This window comes from Pleurodeles waltl, chromosome 4_2, assembly GCF_031143425.1.
Source record: "Pleurodeles waltl isolate 20211129_DDA chromosome 4_2, aPleWal1.hap1.20221129, whole genome shotgun sequence".
NCBI lineage: Eukaryota > Metazoa > Chordata > Amphibia > Caudata > Salamandridae > Pleurodeles > Pleurodeles waltl.
Window position 1 is genome coordinate 1,055,425,588 of NC_090443.1, and position 15,546 is coordinate 1,055,441,133.

Below are 15,546 nucleotides of genomic sequence, written 5' to 3' on the forward strand. Positions count from 1 at the left end.
CACACGATGCCTCAGATCACACAGTGAGGGAGGCATAGCCGGGAGCCAGCCTGTCTGAGCTTTGGGTTGGACTGGGGCGCTCCTGGTTCACACGATGCCTCAGATCACACAGTAACATAGGCATAGCCGGGAGCCAGCCTGCCAGAGCTTCGGGTTGGACTGGGGCGCTCCTGGTTCACACGATGCCTCAGATCACACAGTAACATAGGCATAGCCGGGAGCCAGCCTGCATGAGCTTGGGGTTGGACTGGGGCGCTCCTGGTTCACGACGATGCCTCAGATCACACAGTGAGGGAGGCATAGCCGGGAGCCAGCCTGCCAGAGCTTCGGGTTGGACTGGGGCGCTCCTGGTTCACACGATGCCTCAGATCACACAGTAACATAGGCATAGCCGGGAGCCAGCCTGCCAGAGCTTGGGGTTGGACTGGGGCGCTCCTGGTTCACACGATGCCTCAGATCACACAGTAACATAGGCATAGCCGGGAGCCAGCCTGCCTGAGCTTGGGGTTGGACTGGGGCGCTCCTGGTTCACACGATGCCTCAGATCACACAGTGAGGGAGGCATAGCCGGGAGCCAGCCTGCCTGAGCTTTGGGTTGGACTGGGGCGCTCCTGGTTCACACGATGCCTCAGATCACACAGTAACATAGGCATAGCCGGGAGCCAGCCTGCCAGAGCTTGGGGTTGGACTGGGGCGCTCCTGGTTCACACGATGCCTCAGATCACACAGTGAGGGAGGCATAGCCGGGAGCCAGCCTGCCTGAGCTTGGGGTTGGACTGGGGCGCTCCTGGTTCACACGATGCCTCAGATCACACAGTGAGGGAGGCATAGCCGGGAGCCAGCCTGCCTGAGCTTTGGGTTGGACTGGGGCGCTCCTGGTTCACGACGATGCCTCAGATCACACAGTGAGGGAGGCATAGCTGGGAGCCAGCCTGCCAGAGCTTCGGGTTGGACTGGGGCGCTCCTGGTTCACACGATGCCTCAGATCACACAGTGAGGGAGGCATAGCCGGGAGCCAGCCTGCCTGAGCTTCGGGTTGGACTGGGGCGCTCCTGGTTCACACGATGCCTCAGATCACACAGTAACATAGGCATAGCCGGGAGCCAGCCTGCATGAGCTTGGGGTTGGACTGGGGCGCTCCTGGTTCACGACGATGCCTCAGATCACACAGTGAGGGAGGCATAGCCGGGAGCCAGCCTGCCAGAGCTTCGGGTTGGACTGGGGCGCTCCTGGTTCACACGATGCCTCAGATCACACAGTAACATAGGCATAGCCGGGAGCCAGCCTGCCAGAGCTTCGGGTTGGACTGGGGCGCTCCTGGTTCACGACGATGCCTCAGATCACACAGTAACATAGGCATAGCCGGGAGCCAGCCTGCCAGAGCTTGGGGTTGGACTGGGGCGCTCCTGGTTCACGACGATGCCTCAGGTCACACAGGTGGTAACAGCCCCAGCCAATGGTACGAAGGGCCACTGTGATGGAGATCACAAGCTTTGTAGGTTTAGAAGGTGTTTGTTCAGTCGGTCATCCTGCATGGGTCGGGGGGTGTTAAGTGCGTCCCCCCCCCCCCCCCCCTCTCACCGCTGCAGGATCACGGTTAGTAACTTGCTACAACTGCAGAAGACTGTACTATGTGCCGCTATGTTGGGTGGGCGCTTCAGGGATTGATGCGACCTCCGCCTCCTGCGTGCTGTCTGAGGGGGGCAGATTTTGGGTTCATGTCTCGCCTGTTCCCCCCTGTAGGGACTGCTGAAGGGTGAGGACGTCAGACGGGGAGCAGGAAAGCAGGCCGGACCCCCGGAAGAGGTACTCTTAACCTGCTGGTTACTTGGGCAGATTGTACATGCTGAATTGTTGGGGTGTGTGGGGGTGGTGGGGAGGGGGGGGGGTGAAATGTGTGGGGATCTCCACGGTCCTCTTATGCCATCTTTGTCCCCTGAGACTTGTACCCAGCCTGGATATCTCCTCTCTTCGGGATGCTGTGGTCACATCTGTGCCACGAGCACCGCGTCGAGGCGCTACGGAGCCCAGGGTGCCCTGCCTGTCAGGGGGCCTACTGGGCCAGGGGAGGGCACTACGCGCAGTGGCACAGAGACTGAGGGGAGACCCTACTGGCTCCGTTCATATCCCACAGATGGGACAGCAGAGAGCGCAAAGAAGCGAAACACATCCGTGAGAGCCAAGCCTAGAAATGCATGAATGTAGTAATGAGGGCAGAAAGAGCCTGGCAGAGAAGCGCCCACCATGGAGGCCACTCGCATCCCAGGTACCCATTTTGTGAACTCTTGAACTCTTTCAAGTGGGCATCCTGATTCAGGGTGCGGGCTCGTGATAGGATGGCAAAGGTAGGCACCTCCGGTCGGGCACCCCGCTCTCCCATCATTGCCCTGCGCTGTCCCGCCCCCCAGTGAGTCGGCATGGAAGGGGCCTGGTCTAGACATGGTCTAGACATGCTGGGTGATGTGCGCCCCCAGCAGGGGCGGTGTAGGCAGAATAGTCCAAATCCACGAACCCTGGTCTGCATAGCTCAGCTCTGGTCACCGGGTAGGGTTTCAAGGAGCTAATGTCCTGTTGATTTCCCTCCTGGCCACAGAGATGGGAGAGACCCTCCAAGACGGTGGCACTGGCGGGACCTGGAAGCCCTTTCTTCAAAGAGTTGAGGCTGCGCCCTTCGCCCGCGTTCAGCAGCTCCTCGGTGGGAGAGAGCAGCTCTGAGGTTTATTCAGTGCTGGCATCTCTGGATCCAGCTTTATAGCTGCCATGGGTATGTGCCAGTGGGCACGGGCTGTGCTTAAACAATACTGCGTGGTGTCTACGGTGCCAGGAGTGTCGGTTTTCGCCTCGTGGGTTTGATTTCTGATGCAAACCCAGCTGTGATGTGATGGGTGTATGTTTGTGAACCTACCTATAGCAAGGCGTGGACCGTTGTGGGGGGTGGGGGGTCTGGGATACAGAGGATGAAGGACGTGGAGTAGAGGGGTACCGAGGACCCCTTCTGGAGGAGGGATGTGTCTGGCACACTTTGTTTGATGCAGTTCTACACCCTCTGCGTGTAACAGCAGGCTTGGCACCAATCCCTCCTGGTCTGTAGTCTGGCACTGCAGGTGCAGTGGGTCATCTCTATGCCAGGGTGGTCTTGGTCCTGGATTCTGGAAGGGTGGGGTGGTGGCCTGGCACAGGAGGCGCGGTGGGTCTGCTGTATGCCAGGGTGCTCTTGGTCTGATTCTGGTAGGGGGGCGTGGTAGCAGTGCCTGGCAGGGGGTAGTGCAGCTGGACTGGAGGGTGATGTAGGTGGACAGGGGCAGGAACCTCTGCTGACCACTGAAGCACCTTGAAATCCCAAAGACGTTAAATGAGGGCGCTTTTTTCGAAGTGTTCGGTGGCTTTCTGGGGTGTCCGTAAGAAGGACCTGGCCTCCTCCTTTTCTCGGTCTATAGAACCCTACAGAAAACTGATCGTCCACTCGATTGTTGGTACAGTCAATGTAAAAGCTAAAAGCTCTCGAGGTTCAGTCGATGGAGCCGCTCCTCCACTCCCAAGGGATGAGGGGCAACAAAGAACGCAGGCGGGTGATGGACTGCCCCACGTGAAAGGGAGTCACAGTGCTGGGTAAGAAATCTGTAGGGGTGCTCCGCACACACTTGTCTAGGACAAAGATGCAGTATAGCGCTTGAACTGCAAGTGCCTGGAGTTTACCTGGGTGATGAGCCTCCTCCGTCTGGTATGATGGATGGAGTGAATTCGGCGCAGCGCCTGGACGGCGGCCTCCTAGCAGTCTTGTGGGAGAAATGAATTCCCTTCGGCGGAGACGCAGAGCTGGTTTTAGGTCCAGTGAGTCTTGAAGCTGAGGGCTGGGTGGATATGGAACCGGGCCGCAGGTGGTGGCCGTCTGAAGGTATCAATGTTCATACATGAAGCCATCTCCAGAGCCAGGCGCCTGCTGGTCCTTGCAATGGGCACAAGCCTGGTTTTCTTTGGAGCTGGGCCTTGGCCGCCCAGACCTGGCAGTTGTCCAAGCTGAGCTGCTCTTCAGCTGGGTGGTAGCTTGGATCCAGGTTTCCTTCAGGTAGAAGTGGACATCCCCCACATGCCGGAGGCTCCCGGTGTCTGTCGGAGACCACAGGCACGAAGATGGATCCGCAGGGATGGTGGCAGCTTGCAGCGCTGGCCTGTGGCCTTGAAGCACCTTTGGGCAGCTGTGGTCTCTTTAGCATTGATTTGGAAGAGGCCCCTCTGATTAGAACCGCTGGAACAATGGAGTTCGCCCAGTTAGTGACCCCAGGGTGTTGAGGGAGAAGAAAGAAGACCCACGGCAGGCCTCTGTCTCTTCAGTGAGGAGTCCCGTGTGTCGAGTGTTGGCTAACTGGTTGGGAGTCTCGTGTGGAGGGGCAGCCATGAGGGGCTGGTTGTGGCTGGAGGTGGGTGTGAGGTTGAGCAGGGGTCCCGTGTGGAGGGTCGGCTGTGGGGCAGCCATGAGTGGTGGTTGTGGCTGTGAGGTTGAGCAGGGGTCACGTGTGGAGGGTCGGCTGTGGGGCAGCCATCAGTGGCTGGAGGTGGCTGTGAGGTTGAGCAGGGGTCACGTGTGGAGGGTCGGCTGTGGGGCAGCCAGGAGTGGCTGGAGGTTGAGCGGGGGTCACGTGTGGAGGGTCGGCTGTGGGGCAGCCGTGAGTGGGTGGTTGTGGCTGGAGGTGGCTGTGAGGTTGAGCGGGGGTGTCGTGTGGAGGGTCGGCTGTGGGGCAGCCAGGAGTGGTGGTTGTGGCTGGAGGTGGCTGTGAGGTTGAGCAGGGGTCACGTGTGGAGGGTCGGCTGTGGGGCAGCCATCAGTGGCTGGAGGTTGAGCAGGGGTCCCGTGTGGAGGGTCGGCTGTGGGGCAGACATGAGTGGCTGGAGGTGGGTGTGAGGTTGAGCGGGGGTCCCGTGTGGAGGGTCGGCTGTGGGGCAGCCATGAGTGGCTGGAGGTGGGTGTGAGGTTGAGCAGGGGTCCCGTGTGGAGGGTCGGCTGTGGGGCAGCCATCAGTGGTTGGAGGTGGCTGGAGGTTGAGCAGGGGTCCCGTGTGGAGGGTCGGCTGTGGGGCAGCCATGAGTGGCTGGAGGTGGGTGTGAGGTTGAGCGGGGGTCCCGTGTGGAGGGTCGGCTGTGGGGCAGCCAGGAGTGGCTGGAGGTGGCTGTGAGGTTGAGCGGGGGTCACGTGTGGAGGGTCGGCTGTGGGGCAGCCAGGAGTGGCTGGAGGTGGCTGTGAGGTTGAGCGGGGGTCACGTGTGGAGGGTCGGCTGTGGGGCAGCCATGAGTGGTGGTTGTGGCTGTGAGGTTGAGCGGGGGTCCCGTGTGGAGGGTCGGCTGTGGGGCAGCCATCAGTGGCTGGAGGTTGAGCGGGGGTCACATGTGGAGGGTCGGCTGTGGGGCAGCCAGGAGTGGCTGGAGGTGGCTGGAGGTTGAGCGGGGGTCACGTGTGGAGGGTCGGCTGTGGGGCAGCCATCAGTGGCTGGAGGTGGCTGTGAGGTTGAGCAGGGGTCCCGTGTGGAGGGTCGGCTGTGGGGCAGCCATCAGTGGCTGGAGGTGGCTGGAGGTTGAGCAGGGGTCCCGTGTGGAGGGTCGGCTGTGGGGCAGCCATGAGTGGTGGTTGTGGCTGGAGGTAGAGCAGGGGTCCCGTGTGGAGGGTCGGCTGTGGGGCAGCCATCAGTGGCTGGAGGTGGCTGGAGGTTGAGCAGGGGTCCCGTGTGGAGGGTCGGCTGTGCGGCAGCCATGAGTGGTGGTTGTGGCTGGAGGTAGAGCAGGGGTCCCGTGTGGAGGGTCGGCTGTGGGGCAGCCATCAGTGGCTGGAGGTGGCTGGAGGTTGAGCAGGGGTCCCGTGTGGAGGGTCGGCTGTGGGGCAGCCATCAGTGGTGGTTGTGGCTGTGAGGTTGAGCGGGGGTCACGTGTGGAGGGTCGGCTGTGGGGCAGCCATCAGTGGCTGGAGGTGGCTGGAGGTTGAGCGGGGGTCACGTGTGGAGGGTCGGCTGTGGGGCAGCCATCAGTGGCTGGAGGTGGCTATGAGGTTGAGCGGGGGTCACGTGTGGAGGGTTGGCTGTGGGGCAGCCATCAGTGGCTGTGAGGTTGAGCGGGGGTCACGTGTGGAGGGTCGGCTGTGGGGCAGCCATCAGTGGCTGGAGGTGGCTGTGAGGTTGAGCGGGGGTCACGTGTGGAGGGTCGGCTGTGGGGCAGCCATCAGTGGCTGGAGGTGGCTGGAGGTTGAGCAGGGGTCCCGTGTGGAGGGTCGGCTGTGGGGCAGCCATCAGTGGTGGTTGTGGCTGTGAGGTTGAGCGGGGGTCACGTGTGGAGGGTCGGCTGTGGGGCAGCCATCAGTGGCTGGAGGTGGCTGTGAGGTTGAGCGGGGGTCACGTGTGGAGGGTCGGCTGTGGGGCAGCCATCAGTGGCTGTGAGGTTGAGCGGGGGTCACGTGTGGAGGGTCGGCTGTGGGGCAGCCATCAGTGGCTGGAGGTGGCTGTGAGGTTGAGCGGGGGTCACGTGTGGAGGGTCGGCTGTGGGGCAGCTATCAGTGGCTGGAGGTGGCTGTGAGGTTGAGCGGGGGTCACGTGTGGAGGGTCGGCTGTGGGGCAGCCAGGAGTGGTGGTTGTGGCTGGAGGTGGCTGTGAGGTTGAGCAGGGGTCACGTGTGGAGGGTCGGCTGTGGGGCAGCCATCAGTGGCTGGAGGTTGAGCAGGGGTCCCGTGTGGAGGGTCGGCTGTGGGGCAGACATGAGTGGCTGGAGGTGGGTGTGAGGTTGAGCGGGGGTCCCGTGTGGAGGGTCGGCTGTGGGGCAGCCATGAGTGGCTGGAGGTGGGTGTGAGGTTGAGCAGGGGTCCCGTGTGGAGGGTCGGCTGTGGGGCAGCCATCAGTGGTTGGAGGTGGCTGGAGGTTGAGCAGGGGTCCCGTGTGGAGGGTCGGCTGTGGGGCAGCCATGAGTGGCTGGAGGTGGGTGTGAGGTTGAGCGGGGGTCCCGTGTGGAGGGTCGGCTGTGGGGCAGCCAGGAGTGGCTGGAGGTGGCTGTGAGGTTGAGCGGGGGTCACGTGTGGAGGGTCGGCTGTGGGGCAGCCAGGAGTGGCTGGAGGTGGCTGTGAGGTTGAGCGGGGGTCACGTGTGGAGGGTCGGCTGTGGGGCAGCCATGAGTGGTGGTTGTGGCTGTGAGGTTGAGCGGGGGTCCCGTGTGGAGGGTCGGCTGTGGGGCAGCCATCAGTGGCTGGAGGTTGAGCGGGGGTCACATGTGGAGGGTCGGCTGTGGGGCAGCCAGGAGTGGCTGGAGGTGGCTGGAGGTTGAGCGGGGGTCACGTGTGGAGGGTCGGCTGTGGGGCAGCCATCAGTGGCTGGAGGTGGCTGTGAGGTTGAGCAGGGGTCCCGTGTGGAGGGTCGGCTGTGGGGCAGCCATCAGTGGCTGGAGGTGGCTGGAGGTTGAGCAGGGGTCCCGTGTGGAGGGTCGGCTGTGGGGCAGCCATGAGTGGTGGTTGTGGCTGGAGGTAGAGCAGGGGTCCCGTGTGGAGGGTCGGCTGTGGGGCAGCCATCAGTGGCTGGAGGTGGCTGGAGGTTGAGCAGGGGTCCCGTGTGGAGGGTCGGCTGTGCGGCAGCCATGAGTGGTGGTTGTGGCTGGAGGTAGAGCAGGGGTCCCGTGTGGAGGGTCGGCTGTGGGGCAGCCATCAGTGGCTGGAGGTGGCTGGAGGTTGAGCAGGGGTCCCGTGTGGAGGGTCGGCTGTGGGGCAGCCATCAGTGGTGGTTGTGGCTGTGAGGTTGAGCGGGGGTCACGTGTGGAGGGTCGGCTGTGGGGCAGCCATCAGTGGCTGGAGGTGGCTGGAGGTTGAGCGGGGGTCACGTGTGGAGGGTCGGCTGTGGGGCAGCCATCAGTGGCTGGAGGTGGCTATGAGGTTGAGCGGGGGTCACGTGTGGAGGGTTGGCTGTGGGGCAGCCATCAGTGGCTGTGAGGTTGAGCGGGGGTCACGTGTGGAGGGTCGGCTGTGGGGCAGCCATCAGTGGCTGGAGGTGGCTGTGAGGTTGAGCGGGGGTCACGTGTGGAGGGTCGGCTGTGGGGCAGCCATCAGTGGCTGGAGGTGGCTGGAGGTTGAGCAGGGGTCCCGTGTGGAGGGTCGGCTGTGGGGCAGCCATCAGTGGTGGTTGTGGCTGTGAGGTTGAGCGGGGGTCACGTGTGGAGGGTCGGCTGTGGGGCAGCCATCAGTGGCTGGAGGTGGCTGTGAGGTTGAGCGGGGGTCACGTGTGGAGGGTCGGCTGTGGGGCAGCCATCAGTGGCTGGAGGTGGCTGTGAGGTTGAGCGGGGGTCACGTGTGGAGGGTCGGCTGTGGGGCAGCCATCAGTGGCTGGAGGTGGCTGTGAGGTTGAGCGGGGGTCACGTGTGGAGGGTCGGCTGTGGGGCAGCTATCAGTGGCTGGAGGTGGCTGTGAGGTTGAGCGGGGGTCACGTGTGGAGGGTCGGCTGTGGGGCAGCCAGGAGTGGTGGTTGTGGCTGGAGGTGGCTGTGAGGTTGAGCAGGGGTCACGTGTGGAGGGTCGGCTGTGGGGCAGCCATCAGTGGCTGGAGGTGGCTGTGAGGTTGAGCGGGGGTCCCGTGTGGAGGGTCGGCTGTGGGGCAGCCATCAGTGGCTGGAGGTGGCTGTGAGGTTGAGCGGGGGTCCCGTGTGGAGGGTCGGCTGTGGGGCAGCCATCAGTGGCTGGAGGTTGAGCGGGGGTCATGTGTGGAGGGTCGGCTGTGGGGCAGCCAGGAGTGGCTGGAGGTGGCTGTGAGGTTGAGCAGGGGTCACGTGTGGAGGGTCGGCTGTGGGGCAGCCAGGAGTGGCTGGAGGTGGCTGTGAGGTTGAGCAGGGGTCACGTGTGGAGGGTCGGCTGTGGGACAGCCAGGAGTGGTGGTTGTGGCTGGAGGTGGCTGTGAGGTTGAGCGGGGGTCCCGTGTGGAGGGTCGGCTGTGGGGCAGCCATCAGTGGTGGTTGTGGCTGTGAGGTTGAGCGGGGGTCACGTGTGGAGGGTCGGCTGTGGGGCAGCCAGGAGTGGCTGGAGGTGGCTGGAGGTTGAGCGGGGGTCACGTGTGGAGGGTCGGCTGTGGGGCAGCCATCAGTGGTGGTTGTGGCTGTGAGGTTGAGCGGGGGTCACGTGTGGAGGGTCGGCTGTGGGGCAGCCATCAGTGGCTGGAGGTGGCTGTGAGGTTGAGCGGGGGTCCCGTGTGGAGGGTCGGCTGTGGGGCAGCCATCAGTGGCTGGAGGTGGCTGTGAGGTTGAGCGGGGGTCCCGTGTGGAGGGTTGGCTGTGGGGCAGCTATCAGTCGCTGGAGGTGGCTGTGAGGTTGAGCGGGGGTCCCGTTTGGAGGGTCGGCTGTGGGGCAGCCATCAGTGGTTGGAGGTGGCTGGAGGTTGAGCAGGGGTCCCGTGTGGAGGGTCGGCTGTGGGGCAGCCATCAGTGGTGGTTGTGGCTGTGAGGTTGAGCGGGGGTCACGTGTGGAGGGTCGGCTGTGGGGCAGCCATCAGTGGCTGGAGGTGGCTGTGAGGTTGAGCGGGGGTCACGTGTGGAGGGTCGGCTGTGGGGCAGCCAGGAGTGGCTGGAGGTGGCTGTGAGGTTGAGCGGGGGTCACGTGTGGAGGGTCGGCTGTGGGGCAGCTATCAGTGGCTGGAGGTGGCTGTGAGGTTGAGCGAGGGTCCCGTGTGGAGGGTCGGCTGTGGGGCAGCCATCAGTGGCTGGAGGTGACTGTGAGGTTGAGCAGGGGTCACGTGTGGAGGGTCGGCTGTGGGGCAGCCATCAGTGGCTGGAGGTGGCTGTGAGGTTGAGCGGGGGTCACGTGTGGATGGTCGGCTGTGGGGCAGCCATCAGTGGCTGGAGGTGACTGTGAGGTTGAGCAGGGGTCACGTGTGGAGGGTCGGCTGTGGGGCAGCCATCAGTGGCTGGAGGTGGCTGTGAGGTTGAGCGAGGGTCCCGTGTGGAGGGTCGGCTGTGGGGCAGCCATCAGTGGCTGGAGGTGACTGTGAGGTTGAGCGGGGGTCCCGTGTGGAGGGTCGGCTGTGGGGCAGCCATCAGTGGCTGGAGGTGACTGTGAGGTTGAGCGGGGGTCACGTGTGGAGGGTCGGCTGTGGGGCAGCCATCAGTGGCTGGAGGTGACTGTGAGGTTGAGCGGGGGTCCCGTGTGGAGGGTCGGCTGTGGGGCAGCCATCAGTGGCTGGAGGTGGCTGTGAGGTTGAGCGGGGGTCCCGTGTGGAGGGTTGGCTGTGGGGCAGCCATCAGTGGCTGGAGGTTGAGCGGGGGTCATGTGTGGAGGGTCGGCTGTGGGGCAGCCAGGAGTGGCTGTGAGGTTGAGCAGGGGTCCCGTGTGGAGGGTCGGCTGTGGGGCAGCCAGGAGTGGCTGTGAGGTTGAGCAGGGGTCACGTGTGGAGGGTCGGCTGTGGGGCAGCCAGGAGTGGCTGTGAGGTTGAGCAGGGGTCACGTGTGGAGGGTCGGCTGTGGGGCAGCCATCAGTGGCTGGAGGTGGCTGGAGGTGACTGTGAGGTTGAGCAGGGGTCACGTGTGGAGGGTCGGCTGTGGGGCAGCCATCAGTGGCTGGAGGTGGCTGTGAGGTTGAGCGGGGGTCCCGTGTGGAGGGTCGGCTGTGGGGCAGCCATCAGTGGCTGGAGGTGGCTGGAGGTGACTGTGAGGTTGAGCAGGGGTCACGTGTGGAGGGTCGGCTGTGGGGCAGCCATCAGTGGCTGGAGGTGACTGTGAGGTTGAGCGGGGGTCCCGTGTGGAGGGTCGGCTGTGGGGCAGCCATCAGTGGCTGGAGGTGGCTGTGAGGTTGAGCGGGGGTCACGTGTGGAGGGTCGGCTGTGGGGCAGCCAGGAGTGGCTGGAGGTGGCTGTGAGGTTGAGCGGGAGTCACGTGTGGAGGGTCGGCTGTGGGGCAGCCAGGAGTGGCTGGAGGTGGCTGTGAGGTTGAGCGGGGGTCACGTGTGGAGGGTCGGCTGTGGGGCAGCTATCAGTGGCTGGAGGTGGCTGTGAGGTTGAGCGAGGGTCCCGTGTGGAGGGTCGGCTGTGGGGCAGCCATCAGTGGCTGGAGGTGACTGTGAGGTTGAGCAGGGGTCACGTGTGGAGGGTCGGCTGTGGGGCAGCCATCAGTGGCTGGAGGTGGCTGTGAGGTTGAGCGGGGGTCACGTGTGGAGGGTCGGCTGTGGGGCAGCCAGGAGTGGCTGGAGGTGGCTGTGAGGTTGAGCGGGGGTCACGTGTGGAGGGTCGGCTGTGGGGCAGCTATCAGTGGCTGGAGGTGGCTGTGAGGTTGAGCGAGGGTCCCGTGTGGAGGGTCGGCTGTGGGGCAGCCATCAGTGGCTGGAGGTGACTGTGAGGTTGAGCAGGGGTCACGTGTGGAGGGTCGGCTGTGGGGCAGCCATCAGTGGCTGGAGGTGGCTGTGAGGTTGAGCGGGGGTCACGTGTGGATGGTCGGCTGTGGGGCAGCCATCAGTGGCTGGAGGTGACTGTGAGGTTGAGCAGGGGTCACGTGTGGAGGGTCGGCTGTGGGGCAGCCATCAGTGGCTGGAGGTGGCTGTGAGGTTGAGCGAGGGTCCCGTGTGGAGGGTCGGCTGTGGGGCAGCCATCAGTGGCTGGAGGTGACTGTGAGGTTGAGCGGGGGTCCCGTGTGGAGGGTCGGCTGTGGGGCAGCCATCAGTGGCTGGAGGTGACTGTGAGGTTGAGCAGGGGTCACGTGTGGAGGGTCGGCTGTGGGGCAGCCATCAGTGGCTGGAGGTGACTGTGAGGTTGAGCGGGGGTCCCGTGTGGAGGGTCGGCTGTGGGGCAGCCATCAGTGGCTGGAGGTGGCTGTGAGGTTGAGCGGGGGTCCCGTGTGGAGGGTTGGCTGTGGGGCAGCCATCAGTGGCTGGAGGTTGAGCGGGGGTCATGTGTGGAGGGTCGGCTGTGGGGCAGCCAGGAGTGGCTGTGAGGTTGAGCAGGGGTCCCGTGTGGAGGGTCGGCTGTGGGGCAGCCAGGAGTGGCTGTGAGGTTGAGCAGGGGTCACGTGTGGAGGGTCGGCTGTGGGGCAGCCAGGAGTGGCTGTGAGGTTGAGCAGGGGTCACGTGTGGAGGGTCGGCTGTGGGGCAGCCATCAGTGGCTGGAGGTGACTGTGAGGTTGAGCAGGGGTCACGTGTGGAGGGTCGGCTGTGGGGCAGCCATCAGTGGCTGGAGGTGGCTGTGAGGTTGAGCGGGGGTCCCGTGTGGAGGGTCGGCTGTGGGGCAGCCATCAGTGGCTGGAGGTGGCTGGAGGTGACTGTGAGGTTGAGCAGGGGTCACGTGTGGAGGGTCGGCTGTGGGGCAGCCATCAGTGGCTGGAGGTGGCTGGAGGTGACTGTGAGGTTGAGCAGGGGTCACGTGTGGAGGGTCGGCTGTGGGGCAGCCATCAGTGGCTGGAGGTGACTGTGAGGTTGAGCGGGGGTCCCGTGTGGAGGGTCGGCTGTGGGGCAGCCATCAGTGGCTGGAGGTGGCTGTGAGGTTGAGCAGGGGTCCCGTGTGGAGGGTCGGCTGTGGGGCAGCCATCAGTGGCTGGAGGTGGCTGGAGGTTGAGCAGGGGTCACGTGTGGAGGGTCGGCTGTGGGGCAGCCATCAGTGGTGGTTGTGGCTGTGAGGTTGAGCGGGGGTCACGTGTGGAGGGTCGGCTGTGGGGCAGCCATCAGTGGCTGGAGGTGGCTGTGAGGTTGAGCGGGGGTCCCGTGTGGAGGGTCGGCTGTGGGGCAGCCAGGAGTGGCTGGAGGTTGAGCGGGGGTCACGTGTGGAGGGTCGGCTGTGGGGCAGCCAGGAGTGGCTGGAGGTTGAGCGGGGGTCACGTGTGGAGGGTCGGCTGTGGGGCAGCCATCAGTGGCTGGAGGTGGCTGTGAGGTTGAGCGGGGGTCCCGTGTGGAGGGTCGGCTGTGGGGCAGCCATCAGTGGCTGGAGGTGGCTGGAGGTGACTGTGAGGTTGAGCAGGGGTCACGTGTGGAGGGTCGGCTGTGGGGCAGCCATCAGTGGCTGGAGGTGACTGTGAGGTTGAGCGGGGGTCCCGTGTGGAGGGTTGGCTGTGGGGCAGCTATCAGTGGCTGGAGGTGGCTGTGAGGTTGAGCGGGGGTCCCGTGTGGAGGGTCGGCTGTGGGGCAGCCATCAGTGGCTGGAGGTGGCTGTGAGGTTGAGCAGGGGTCCCGTGTGGAGGGTCGGCTGTGGGGCAGCCATCAGTGGCTGGAGGTGGCTGGAGGTGGCTGGAGGTTGAGCAGGGGTCACGTGTGGAGGGTCGGCTGTGGGGCAGCCATCAGTGGTGGTTGTGGCTGTGAGGTTGAGCGGGGGTCACGTGTGGAGGGTCGGCTGTGGGGCAGCCATCAGTGGTGGTTGTGGTTGTGGCTGTGAGGTTGAGCGGGGGTCACGTGTGGAGGGTCGGCTGTGGGGCAGCCAGGAGTGGCTGGAGGTTGAGCGGGGGTCACGTGTGGAGGGTCGGCTGTGGGGCAGCCAGGAGTGGCTGGAGGTTGAGCGGGGGTCCCGTGTGGAGGGTCGGCTGTGGGGCAGCTATCAGTGGCTGGAGGTGGCTGTGAGGTTGAGCGGGGGTCCCGTGTGGAGGGTCGGCTGTGGGGCAGCCATCAGTGGCTGGAGGTGGCTGTGAGGTTGAGCAGGGGTCCCGTGTGGAGGGTCGGCTGTGGGGCAGCCATCAGTGGCTGGAGGTTGAGCCCTTCAGGTCCATCACAGCCTCAAGTGGTCTCTGAATGCACTCACAATGAAGGGCTGTATTTACCTCCTAAGGCGCCGGAAGTGACGCATGGCCTGGGGTGTGGATGACGCAGGAGCACGTGGCACTCGTGACTAACAAGGGCCTCTGGATACCCCGGAGGTGCAGACTAACTCTGAGCTGCTGGAAGTGCAGATTGAAAGACAATGAAGCATCAGCTTTAGTCATTGAGTGCTCAGCAGGGGGCGCAGCTGTGACCCCCCTGCACTCTGTGACCCCTGCATCCCGTGTGACCCCTGCACCCCCCCGCCCTCTTTGTTAATGGCGCCCCCGGCCCTGAGGGAAGTAAAGTGCTTCTACATGTATGTTGTGTGCGTGCAGGCGTGTGTGAAACTAAAGGTCAAAGGGCGTCTGGCGTCACTTCCGCTACCCCGCATGTGACTTCAGGCCCGCTTGCCAGCCGTGCTTTAGTACAGGGACAGTGAGATCATGTACAAGAGCCGGCGCGGGGCCTGAATGAACCATGTGCGAGCGGTGCAGCGGCACCAGGGCCTCGCTCGGCTCCGGGAGGGCTCGGACTATAAACCCCTTTATATACACTACGGCCTACGTCACGGCGTGCAGTGCGTCATGGACGGCGCCAGTGACGTCACCGCGGCCGGGAGAGGGCGGACCGGGCCCCTGTGGGCAGGTCTGGGGCTGGTCATGGAGCAGGGACCCCCCCGGGTATCTTCTGCTCTTGGGGGTCGGGGGGGGCCCCCTCCCCAGACACAGGTGTCCCTGGGCCCCCTCCCCAGACACAGGTGTCCCTGGGCCCCCTCCCCAGACACAGGTGTCCCTGGGCCCCCTCGTGGGCCCTCTCCAGACACAGGTGTCCCTGGGCCCCCTCTCCAGACACAGGTGTCCCTGGGCCCCCTCTCCAGACACAGGTGTCCCTGGGCCCCCCCTCCACAGACACAGGTGTCCCTGGGCCCCCCTCCACAGACACAGGTGTCCCTGGGCCCCCCTCCACAGACACAGGTGTCCCTGGGCCCCCCTCCACAGACACAGGTGTCCCTGGGCCCCCCTCCACAGACACAGGTGTCCCTGGGCCCCCCTCCACAGACACAGGTGTCCCTGGGCCCCCCTCCACAGACACAGGTGTCCCTGGGCCCCCCTCCACAGACACAGGTGTCCCTGGGCCCCCCTCCACAGACACAGGTGTCCCTGGGCCCCCCTCCACAGACACAGGTGTCCCTGGGCCCCCCTCCACAGACACAGGTGTCCCTGGGCCCCCCTCCACAGACACAGGTGTCCCTGGGCCCCCCTCCTCAGACACAGGTGTCCCTGGGCCCCCCTCCACAGACACAGGTGTCCCTGGGCCCCCCTCCCCAGACACAGGTGTCCCTGGGCCCCCCTCCCCAGACACAGGTGTCCCTGGGCCCCCCTCCCCAGACACAGGTGTCCCTGGGCCCCCTCTCCAGACACAGGTGTCCCTGGGCCCCCCTCCCCAGACACAGGTGTCCCTGGGCCCCCCTCCCCAGACACAGGTGTCCCTGGGCCCCCATCCCCAGACACGGGTGTCCCTGGGCCCCCCTCCCCAGACACGGGTGTCCCTGGGCCCCCCTCCCCAGACACGGGTGTCCCTGGGCCCCCCTCCCCAGACACGGGTGTCCCTGGGCCCCCCTCCCCAGACACGGGTGTCCCTGGGCCCCCCTCCCCAGACACGGGTGTCCCTGGGCCCCCCTCCCCAGACACGGGTGTCCCTGGGCCCCCCTCCCCAGACACGGGTGTCCCTGGGCCCCCCTCCCCACACACGGGTGTCCCTGGGCCCCCTCGTGGGCCCTCCCCACACACGGGTGTCCCTGGGCCCCCTCGTGGGCCCTCTCCAGACACGGGTGTCCCTGGG

General features: G+C 65.0%; 1 protein-coding gene across 7 annotated transcripts in view; it reads left to right on the forward strand.

Moving 5' to 3' along the window:
• The window catches only part of CTNND1 (catenin delta 1), a 175,419-nt gene that overhangs the window by 74,574 nt on the left and 85,299 nt on the right, over window positions 1–15,546 (forward strand). Inside the window, exon 2 of one of the 7 annotated variants that reach the window (XM_069233071.1) lies at window positions 1,744–1,806. The exons of 5 other annotated variants lie outside the window; for them this stretch is intronic. The gene's annotated coding sequence lies outside the window, so the exon portion shown is untranslated. Of the gene's footprint in view, window positions 1–1,743; window positions 1,807–15,546 lie in introns of those variants that run through there. One more of the 7 variants, XM_069233076.1, reaches the window with a different exon arrangement.